A 10,517-nucleotide genomic window follows, 5' to 3' on the forward strand; every position below is an offset into this window, starting at 1 on the left:
TAATAAAATCCTCAATATATGGATTGCATTGATAATAAAATCCTCAATATATGGATTGCATTGATAATATTGCGATAATAATATTCAATATATAAATTGCATTGACAAAAAACCTCAATATTGATTGCACTGATAATAATCCTCTATGTATGGTTTGCATTGATAATATTGCAATAATAATCTTCAATATATAGATTGCATTGATAATAATCCTAAATATTTGGATTGCATTGATAATATTCTTCAATATATGGATTGCATTGATAATATTATTCAATATATGGATTGCATTGATAATATTCCTCAATATGTGGATTGCATTGATAATATTCCTCAATATGTGGATTGCATTGATAATATTCCTCAATATGTGGATTGCATTGATAATATTCCTCAATATGTGGATTGCATTGATAATATTCCTCAATATGTGGATTGCATGTTTTGCACATTTAACTTCTATGAATTGCATGTTTCACAAACACATTTAATGTCATGGGACACTTTTCAGACTGAAACTAAACAAATTATGATTGTCAATCATAATTTGAATATTGTGAGTGACTTGAGGAAGATGTTGCTTTTAAATGGAATTATGAAGATAAATATATTTTCTTTAGAGAACATGCACCAATGAATCAATCACAATAAGACCAGAAACATGAATTAATGTGATATTTTAACCAAAACTGTAAATTCGGTCATCATTTACCATTACGTCGTTCCAATCCTGTATGACTCTATGATATTTTGAAATGTCTTTTTTCCCCCTCTTCATATGATAAAAGTAAAATGGGGTCCAAATTAAATGATGACTGAATTTTAATATTGGTGAAAAATCTCTAAAAATATAAAGTGCATGAATTGCAATGCATGTTTGAGGAGGTAAATAGATGTAATTATTGATTGATTTCACTTTAACCTAACTTTATTGTACAGTTACTCATACTTTATGGCTTAAATTGAGTTGAATTAGCATTTAACTATATTGAGCTGAATAATGACACTATTATATTCTATAGACTTGCTTTATGAATTGAAATAGTTTGATACTTGATGTATTTTGCAACATTAACACTGTTATTTCCTTTTTTACTGCTGCTTTAAAACAATACTGTATAGGATCAGACTATAGCTGACATCTTTTGTAGTGTGTTTTCTGTAACACTGATGATAAAGATATGCATGTAATTGATCTTTGCAGCCCCGAAAAGAAAGAAATACCCTCTCAACCATCTCTGAATCTCTGTGTGGATCTGATTTAATCTAGTGTAGTTGTGCATGAACACCTGAATAAGCAACACGTCTCTCTCTCTATGTGTGCCTGTCATGTGTGTTGCTGTGCATTTAAAAACACATGCGGTTTGTGGGTAAAGGAGAATCTGGGGGTTGCTACACAACAGATTTGTATTGGAGAAAAAAAAGGACATTAACACCAGGTCTGAGTCCAAACTGGGCCGGCTGTTTCTAGGCTGAGAGGTCCAAATCCTACAAGCCAAGACCTCTCTCTCTCTCTCTCACACACACACACACACACACACACACAGGCAGCATGTTCAGGGAAGATCGCATGTGTCTGGACTCCCGTCATGGCTAACCTACAAGCACAGAAGGAAACGCAAACACCCAACAGACGATCCAAAGCAACACACTCCTGTCATGTGCTGGTGGAATTTCCCCACAGCAGCTGATCTGAGAACAGCCTGGACTTTCTCTCGCACTACACTTCGCTCGCGGGGCAGCGATTAGTAGTCGTGTTTCAAAGGACCACGTTAAGTCGGATAGTTTGAGTTTAATTCGCTAAGATGCATCAAATGAAACAAAAAGTTTAGAGTCGAGTGCTTTGATTTAGAGGATGTATGGAGGGATGGATGGATGGATGGATGGATGGATGGATGGATGGATGGATGGATGGATTGGAAGGATGGATGGGTGGATGGATGGATGGATGCATGGATTGGATGGATGGATGGATGCATGGATTGGAAGTATGGATGGGTGGATGGATGGATGCATGGATTGGAAGGATGGATGGGTGGATGGATGGATGCATGGATTGGAAGGATGGATGGGTGGATGGATGGATTGGATGGATGCATGGATTGGAAGGATGGATGGGTGGATGGATTGGATTGATGCATGGATTGGAAGGATGGATGGATGGATGGATGCATGGATTGGAAGGATGGATGGATGGATGGATGGATGGATGCATGGATTGGAAGGATGGATGGGTGGATGGATGCATGGATTGGAAGGATGGATGGATGGATGGGTGGATGGATGGATGGATTGGATGGATGCATGGATTGGAAGGATGGATGGATGGATGCATGGATTGGAAGGATGGATGGGTGGATGGATTGGATGGATGGGTGGAGGGATGTAAATAAGTATGGATGGATGGATAGATGGATGGATGAATGGAGGGATGGATTTTGTTAAAAGCACTATATAAATGAAGATGACATGGATGGGTGGAGGAATGGATGATGGAAGTATGGATGGGTGGGTGGGTGGATGGATGGAACTATGGATGGATGGAGGGATGGATGGATGGGTGGAGGGATGGATGATGGAAGTATGGATGGGTGGAGGGATGGATGGATGGAAGTATGGATGGATGGGTGGAGGGATGAATGATGGAAGTATGGATGGGTGGAGGGATGGATGGATGGAAGTATGGATGGATGGATAGATGGGAGGATGGATGGATGGAAGTATGGATGGATGGATGGGTGGAGGGATTAATGATGGAAGTATGGATGGGTGGAGGGATGGATGGATGGAAGTATGGATGGATGGATGGGTGGAGGGATCCATCCAAAATAACATTACGTCTATTGAGAGTCCCCATTTAGATAGCTAAGTAAACGTGTGTGTGTGTGTGTGTGTGTGTGTGTGTGTGTGTGTGTGTGTGTAAGCGGGTCTGTTTATCAGGAGTGCCTGCTGTCATCGGGCCTGTCGGGTGTGTGTGTGCGGCTGCTGGAGACCCATCTGATCAGCGTCTGAAACTGATCTGAGTCCAGTCGACAGGCGGCCCGTCCAGACTGTTTTACACCATCTCAGATAAATACACAGACCTCTTCTGTCCTGCACCTTCAATATTGAGATTCTCCTCATCAAAGACCAGCGATTCGCCAAGCAAGACGCCACTGATGACAAAGACGTCTAGAAATGAAAATATGCTATGTTGGGATGAACCAATATGGAAAATTGGGCCTATACTGAAAATGATGTTTTAATATCAGATAACGGATATGATTGACAGGGTTTCTATTTTTTAGTGATCAATTTCCAGGACATATACTGTATAAAAGACAAGGATCATCAACTAAACTAATATATTCCTCTCTCCAGAAGTATGTAGAAGACATACAGTTTAAGGCCTTAAATAAAACCAGCTCTTTGATTATATAGCTCTTAATTATACAATATATTATAACAATTCATCAACGACAGCTGTCACAGGTGACAAGAGCAATCCAAATGTGCCGACTCATTTAACAGCGCTTATCATGTTCTCGGACATCGAGAGCTTGCTTTTTAAAGGGCACCTATTATGGAATTTTGAAATGTACCTTTCATGTAGTGTGTAACATAGATCTAAGTGAACAAAAACATCCTGCAAAGTTTGAAATATGAAAGTGCACCGTATATAAAGTTATTGTCTTTCAAAAGTAAGAGTCGACTCTGAGTCATTTTTATGAATCGTTAGAAGACCGAAGCTTTTTCTCTGACTAGATGACGTCAACTTGTCAAGTTATTTGAATACGATACGCCCACTTATTGCGCTCCAAGGCCAGGGAAAACTTGAAAACATCAGGGAGACGAGACGCTGTGTTCTGAAGTGCGACACAAAAGACAACTTTTTTAATCTGCCCAAGGAGGAGCATTTGAAGACTAAGTGGCTACAATTCACTATACCACAGAAGTATAGTCCGAGCCTTGTGCTTTGTTCGCACCATTTTGAAGACGATTGCTTTTTAAATGCAATCAAACTTGGATTCGAAGGAAGGAATATTGAAGGAAGGTTCAGTTCCAAGTGTATTTGCATCAGCTTCCTCCTCCGTATCACAAGTTGTAAGTGTTATTAATAATTTTTGCTTTTATATTTTATGTAGCATGCTTAATAATTATTTTGTTTGTTGTGTAGGCTAAGCACCGTTTAGCTTCTAGGTCTTCAATGGCAATTGTATTGAGAGATATGTGAAGTGTTTGTCGTTGTTTTCGGAGTTGTCTAAAGAATAGAGTAATACCTCGTAGTAACGTAAATCTGCATTTTTTGTGTGTAAAAACGTTATGTTTATGCATCGGGCTAACGCAAACAAAGACTGATTGTGCTTTTACAATATGAACTCTGGGCTATCGCTAATAACATTAAATTATTTATCTTATTTTTCGTTTTTTACTACAAACTATAAAGCAGTGGACTATAATCATTATTATAACACAATTTAATTGATAAAAGCATCATTGTACTCCGTGTTAAAAATAAGTATTATCTCTGTAAACACTGCTGGGTCATCTGACCAATCAACGCAGATTAGCGTCGCGCAGAGGAGGGGTTTGGAAAAACGAGTCGTTGAACGATTCATTTGGGAGTCGGTGAGCAAATCAGGTAAAAATAAATGCATATTATACGAAAACAAAAGTGTTTTTTGTCATTGCATGCATGTAAAACTGTTGTTGGGGACTCCCACAACAATATTAGGAACATTTTAAATGTCATAATAGGTGCCCTTTAAAGTCCGTGTCCTTCGAAGGATGCAGCCTCTGAATGAGACACTTTCTGATCATAAATGTCATTGGCGTTGTTTTAATTTATAAATTTACAAGAAGTAAGTCTATTTACAAATAGCTCGTAGCTACCCGCTTGATACCTTCACCTACAGTATTATGCTATTTTAAAGATTCGTAATTGTTTTGGAGTCTCCTACAATATGGTGTGTAACGATATATCGATATGGATCGTGCATCGATTCAATCAGTTAACGTCTAACGATATGATGCATCGATTCTACACATAATATATCGATATACACCTTTATTTTGACACTCTCTCCACATTCTCACGTACATCCTTCCACCAAAGCGCACATTTTCGTTTACTCACCAACCATACAGTCTGCCGGTGTGTCTTTATACGTTAACCTCCTCAGCTGAAATAGACGCCTGACAAGACTGACTGAACACTAAACAAGTTTAGTCACAAAAGCCGGTAATGTCCGCTGTCAAGGCATCGCGAGTTCATGTTTTACAGCAGGAACACACAAGCAGTCGCTCCCTTGTTGGTGAACACAGTTTCAGCGACTCAGTCTTCATACTCAGCGCGCAGTATTCAGGTCAGATGTCACTTTTAAAAGACGCGATGGCTATTGGAGTTTCGTCAAAGCTGACTAAAAGTGATCGAGGATGGATAATTTCAACGAACTTGATGAACCCGTGATATCTTCTTCGGGCCGTGAAAGGAAAATAAAAGCTGAAACCTTTTCACGGAGCCTCACTAAAGCACGTTTAGCGGTGACGGAAAAGCTCACTGTAGTGCGTGTACACGTTAATAATCACAACAACAAAGTTTGACAGGCTTCTATGTCAGCTGAGGAGATTAACATTACAAAGATCAACCGAGTGTTGTATTATTTATCATAGCAATTACTTGGTTTTGTTTAACTCAGAAAGATGAAATGTGAATTATCTGATCTGCAAAAAAAAAAAAAAAAAATTTTTTAATATAAAAGCATACTTTCAATTAAAAGTTTTTAAGTTGTTACAGCCACTCAAGACCATTATGCAAATTAGTTACAAGCCTACATATGTTCAGCTACAACTACAGTGTTTGAGGGCGGGGCTAAGAGACTTTGTTCAGCCAATCAAGACCATTATGCAAATTAGTTACAAACCTACACAGGTTCAGCTACAACTACAGTGTTTGAGGGCGGGGCTTAAGAGACACTGTTCAGCCAATCAAGACCATTATGCAAATTAGTTACAAACCTATACAGGTTCAGCTACAACTACAGTGTTTGAGCGCGGAGCTATGAGGCGCTGTTCAGCCAATCAAGACCATTATGCAAATTAGTTACAAACCTACACAGGTTCAGCTACAACTACAGTGTTTGAGGGCGGGGCTTAAGAGACACTGTTCAGCCAATCAAGACCATTATGCAAATTAGTTACAAACCTACACAGGTTCAGCTACAACTACAGTGTTTGAGGGCGGAGCTATGAGGCGCTGTTCAGCCAATCAAGACCATTATGCAAATTATTTACAAACCTACACAAGTTCATTTGGAATTAAGAGTGGAATTACTGACCAAATACAAATTTTTGCTAAATCGTACATATTTTACGTTTTGCCCAATTCGTTAGCCTGGGTTTCCCCATACTGCCTTTGCGCAGCGCGATTTTATTCACGCTGAAAGGCAGTCTGGATACCATGGACCTGATTTTCACCTCATCTAGGGAACCAATCACAGAACGGGGAGGGAGCAGCAAGACGATGACGACATCTATGCGACAAATAAGCAGTTTGTTTATATCTATGGATTCAACATGGCAGCAGACGCGAAGCTACCTTTTGATGCAGCCTTAGATATTGTTCTAAGTATATAAAAATATCTTACCCATCGTCTTCTTCCTTGTCTAATTTCTGTCACTCTACATACGTCATCTGGTATAATGGAAACGATTGGCTATGAGCGTACAGGCGCATTTGATAGACATTCTTAGCACCCAATAAACGGCGCCGGGCATTCGTAAACCACGCCTCAAATACGAGAAAATGCACATGTGGTTCCCAGACCCAAGTCTCAATGAGAATTGGGTCTGGCGTTAGCCAGGCTACCAATTCGTATGAATTCGTACGAATGACCCACCCTTGACTCCGCCCCCCTAACATCACTAGGGTTTAGACAAATAGTACGAATTTGTACAATCAGCCACATTTTACTCACTCGTACAAATTCGTACGAATTGTTCGTGAGATAGCGTTGAAATATTAAAAAAAAAACACAATAATGGCACTTGATCACAGAATACACTAAAAGCACAAGCATTACTTGTATTCACCGTTTGTGACCCTGGATGACAAAACCAGTCACATGGGTCAATTCTTTGAGATTTATACATCACATGAAAGCTGAATAAATAATCTCTCCATTGATGTGTGGTTTGTTAGGACAGGACAATATTTGGTCGAGACACAACTATTGAAAATCTGGAATCTGAGGAGCAAAAAAATGTAAACATTGAGAAAATCTCCTTTTAAAGTTGTGCATTTATGTTCACGATTGTGCTGCATTCACTCACAAAAATACATGTTTTATATATTTACGGTAGGACATTTACTAAATATCTTCATGGAACATGATCTTAATATCCTCATGATTTTTGGCATAAAAGAAAAATGTATAATTTTGACCCGTACCATGTATAGTTGCTATTGCCACAGATATACCCGTGCGGCTCCAGACTGGGTTTGTGCTCCAGGGTCACATGTGATCATGTGATATTTCCACAATCAGTTGAAGTGAGTGCACTGGTCTCTGACAGACGAGGCCTGGGATTCCCTCTCTCTGTGGGGTCAGTTTTAAAGCAATAAACATGTCTTCATAAGCAGCATATGCCTGAGTAGGCTGAGAGTCGGAGAGATGTGTGTGTGTTTCATAGCGAAAGGTGTAAAAACCTCTGACTCACAGAGACGGGCCTGACGGGCTGCTCCTGCGCTTGAACTGCTGTGGAGAAGTGTGTCCGCTCGTTCGTCCCGAAGACCGAGAGGGAGAGAGAGAGACTGGAAATGCAGTTTCTGAGTCAGAGCCGGAGATGTGATAAAAGCCCTGCTTGTTCCCGGATAACAGCACTCGTGGGTCGCCGACACCGGGCCGCGTGCGGGAGTCACCGCGCGACCCCTACAGAGTGCACAGACACACACACACACACACACACACACTCACACACACACACACACGCAAACACACACATGCAAACACACACTCACACACACACACACAGACTCACACACACAGACTCACTCACTCACTCACACACACACTCACACACACACACACACACACACACACACACAGACTCGCACACACACTCACACACACAGACACACATGCAAACACACACATGCAAACATACACTCACACACACACAGACTCACACACACAGACTCACTCACTCACACACACACTCACACACACACACACACACACACACAGACTCGCACACACACTCACACACACAGACTCACACACACACAGATTCACACACACACATGCAAACATACACTCACACACACACAGACTCACACACACAGACTCACTCACTCACACACACAGACTCGCACACACACTCACACACACAGACACACACAGACTCACACACAAACTCACACAGACACACACACACTCACTTAGACTCACACACACACAGACTCTCTTACACACACACTCACACAGACACACACACACATATGTTTGTTTAGCTATACTTCTGAGGACCTCCATAGGCGTAATGGTTTTTATATACTGTACAAACTGTATATTCTCTGTAAACCTGCCCATCACACAAAACTTTCTGCATTTTTACATTAAAAAAACACACATTTTATTATGTTTATTAGTCAATTTTCCTTGTGAAAATCCTCACAAAGAAAGGGAATCTCAAGTTTTACTAGTTTTAATGTCCTTGTGGGGACATTTGATCCTCAGAACTATAGCCAAACATGCCCATTCGCGCGTGCACACACACACACACACTCTCAAACACACACACACACACACACACAAACTCAAACACAAACGCACGCGCTCTCTCTCTCTCTCTCTCTCTCTCTCTCTCTCTCTCTCTCTCACACACACACACAAACACACACACACGAGAGAGAAACTGTAGTTAATCTTGGCCAATTAACACGTTACTCTCAGAACACACTCTGAGACTGATTCTGAACAGCATCTCTGACTATTTCTGCAGTATTTAGTATGCACACACACTGCATCGTATGCAAATATTCTGCAAACATGTTCTTTGCCAAAAATACGTGCAGTATGCAAAGAATAATGTGTCCCACAATGCAATGTGTTTTTGTCATTTTAATAGTTATTGTTTAAAAAAAATATGGCTATTTAGTTTTTATTGATTTTTATGTCCTATTTTAGTTTATTTTAGAATTTTTAGTTATTTTTTAAGTACTTCTTCTTAAGTACAGATATTATGTAAAATAGTGTTCTAACATAACATATAATCTAAAAATATAAAATAGAAAGTTAGTACTTGCATGTAACACAAATAAGGGCGTGTGGAAAAAAAACAATATAAAAAATGTGTTGATTCAGGGTTCAATTATTGCCATATTATTAAAATAATTAGTTAGAATAAGTTAAAGCACTAAAAATACTGAAAAAAACTAAAATAAAAATAAATTAAACCTAAATAGCATAGGGTGATATCAGCTAAATATGGGCCACTTTTTGGTAAATCGTTTGGGACAATAATACCATATATGCCTTTTCCATGTGTTTTTATGATTAATAATGACTTTTTTTGATAATTTTGTGTTGAAATTATGTAATAAAATATAATTATTTAGGCCCTACAGTTCTTGAAACATCAGCTGTGCCAACTTTTTTAGCATGAGCAGTTTCAGGTACAATGGGCCAGACAAACTGCAGAGGGAAAAAGTAATTTATCATCAATTTTAAATGTTTAAACACAATTGCTTATACAGCCACATAACATTTAAACTGCATTAAACAAACACATATTCATATGTGCCATTAAAAAAAAAACAGATATTCAAATGTGCAATTAAAAAACATCAGTGAACTGGTGTAAGTGGTGTGTGTGTGTGTGTGACACATTTAGAGCGAAATGTGCAAATTAAAAATTCACATTAAAAATTGATACTAAAGGATGGATACTAAAAATTGAGCTAAAAAAAGCTAATTCAAAGTATTAATAAATACTATAACAGTGTATATATATAACACCTAAATAACACTGGTGCCAGTGTAAATGCCCACACACACACACACACACACAGACACACACACACACACACGCACACACACACACACACACACACACACACACACACACACACACACACACACACACACGCACACCACTCTTTCTTCATAGCATGTATCTGTGGCCTGCGCTGTCAAACTTTTAGCACCTGTCATCCTGCGGGCCGCCGGTCGATGTCTTCAGCGCTCTGAGAGGAGAGAGAGATCAGAGGCGAGAAGCGGGTCAGGCCCGGCCCGGGGTCACGCAGAGGTCAGCTCCGGTCAGGAGGCCAAAACCAAACTAAACGGGACCAGATAGAAACGGTGCTCCACAAAGCCGGCCCGTCTCACGCACGAGGTTACTGGTGGAGAGCTGATGCTCAGGACTCATCCGTGTGTTTTTAATGGTATTATGTGGTTCCCTTGGATGAGTTCAGGAGATGAGATCGATCATCGAACTGCGGCGTTCCTTCAGCCAAACCCGCAGAATATTCAATCCGC

This window comes from Phoxinus phoxinus, assembly GCF_949152265.1.
Source record: "Phoxinus phoxinus genome assembly, chromosome: 19".
Classification (NCBI taxonomy): domain Eukaryota; kingdom Metazoa; phylum Chordata; class Actinopteri; order Cypriniformes; family Leuciscidae; genus Phoxinus; species Phoxinus phoxinus.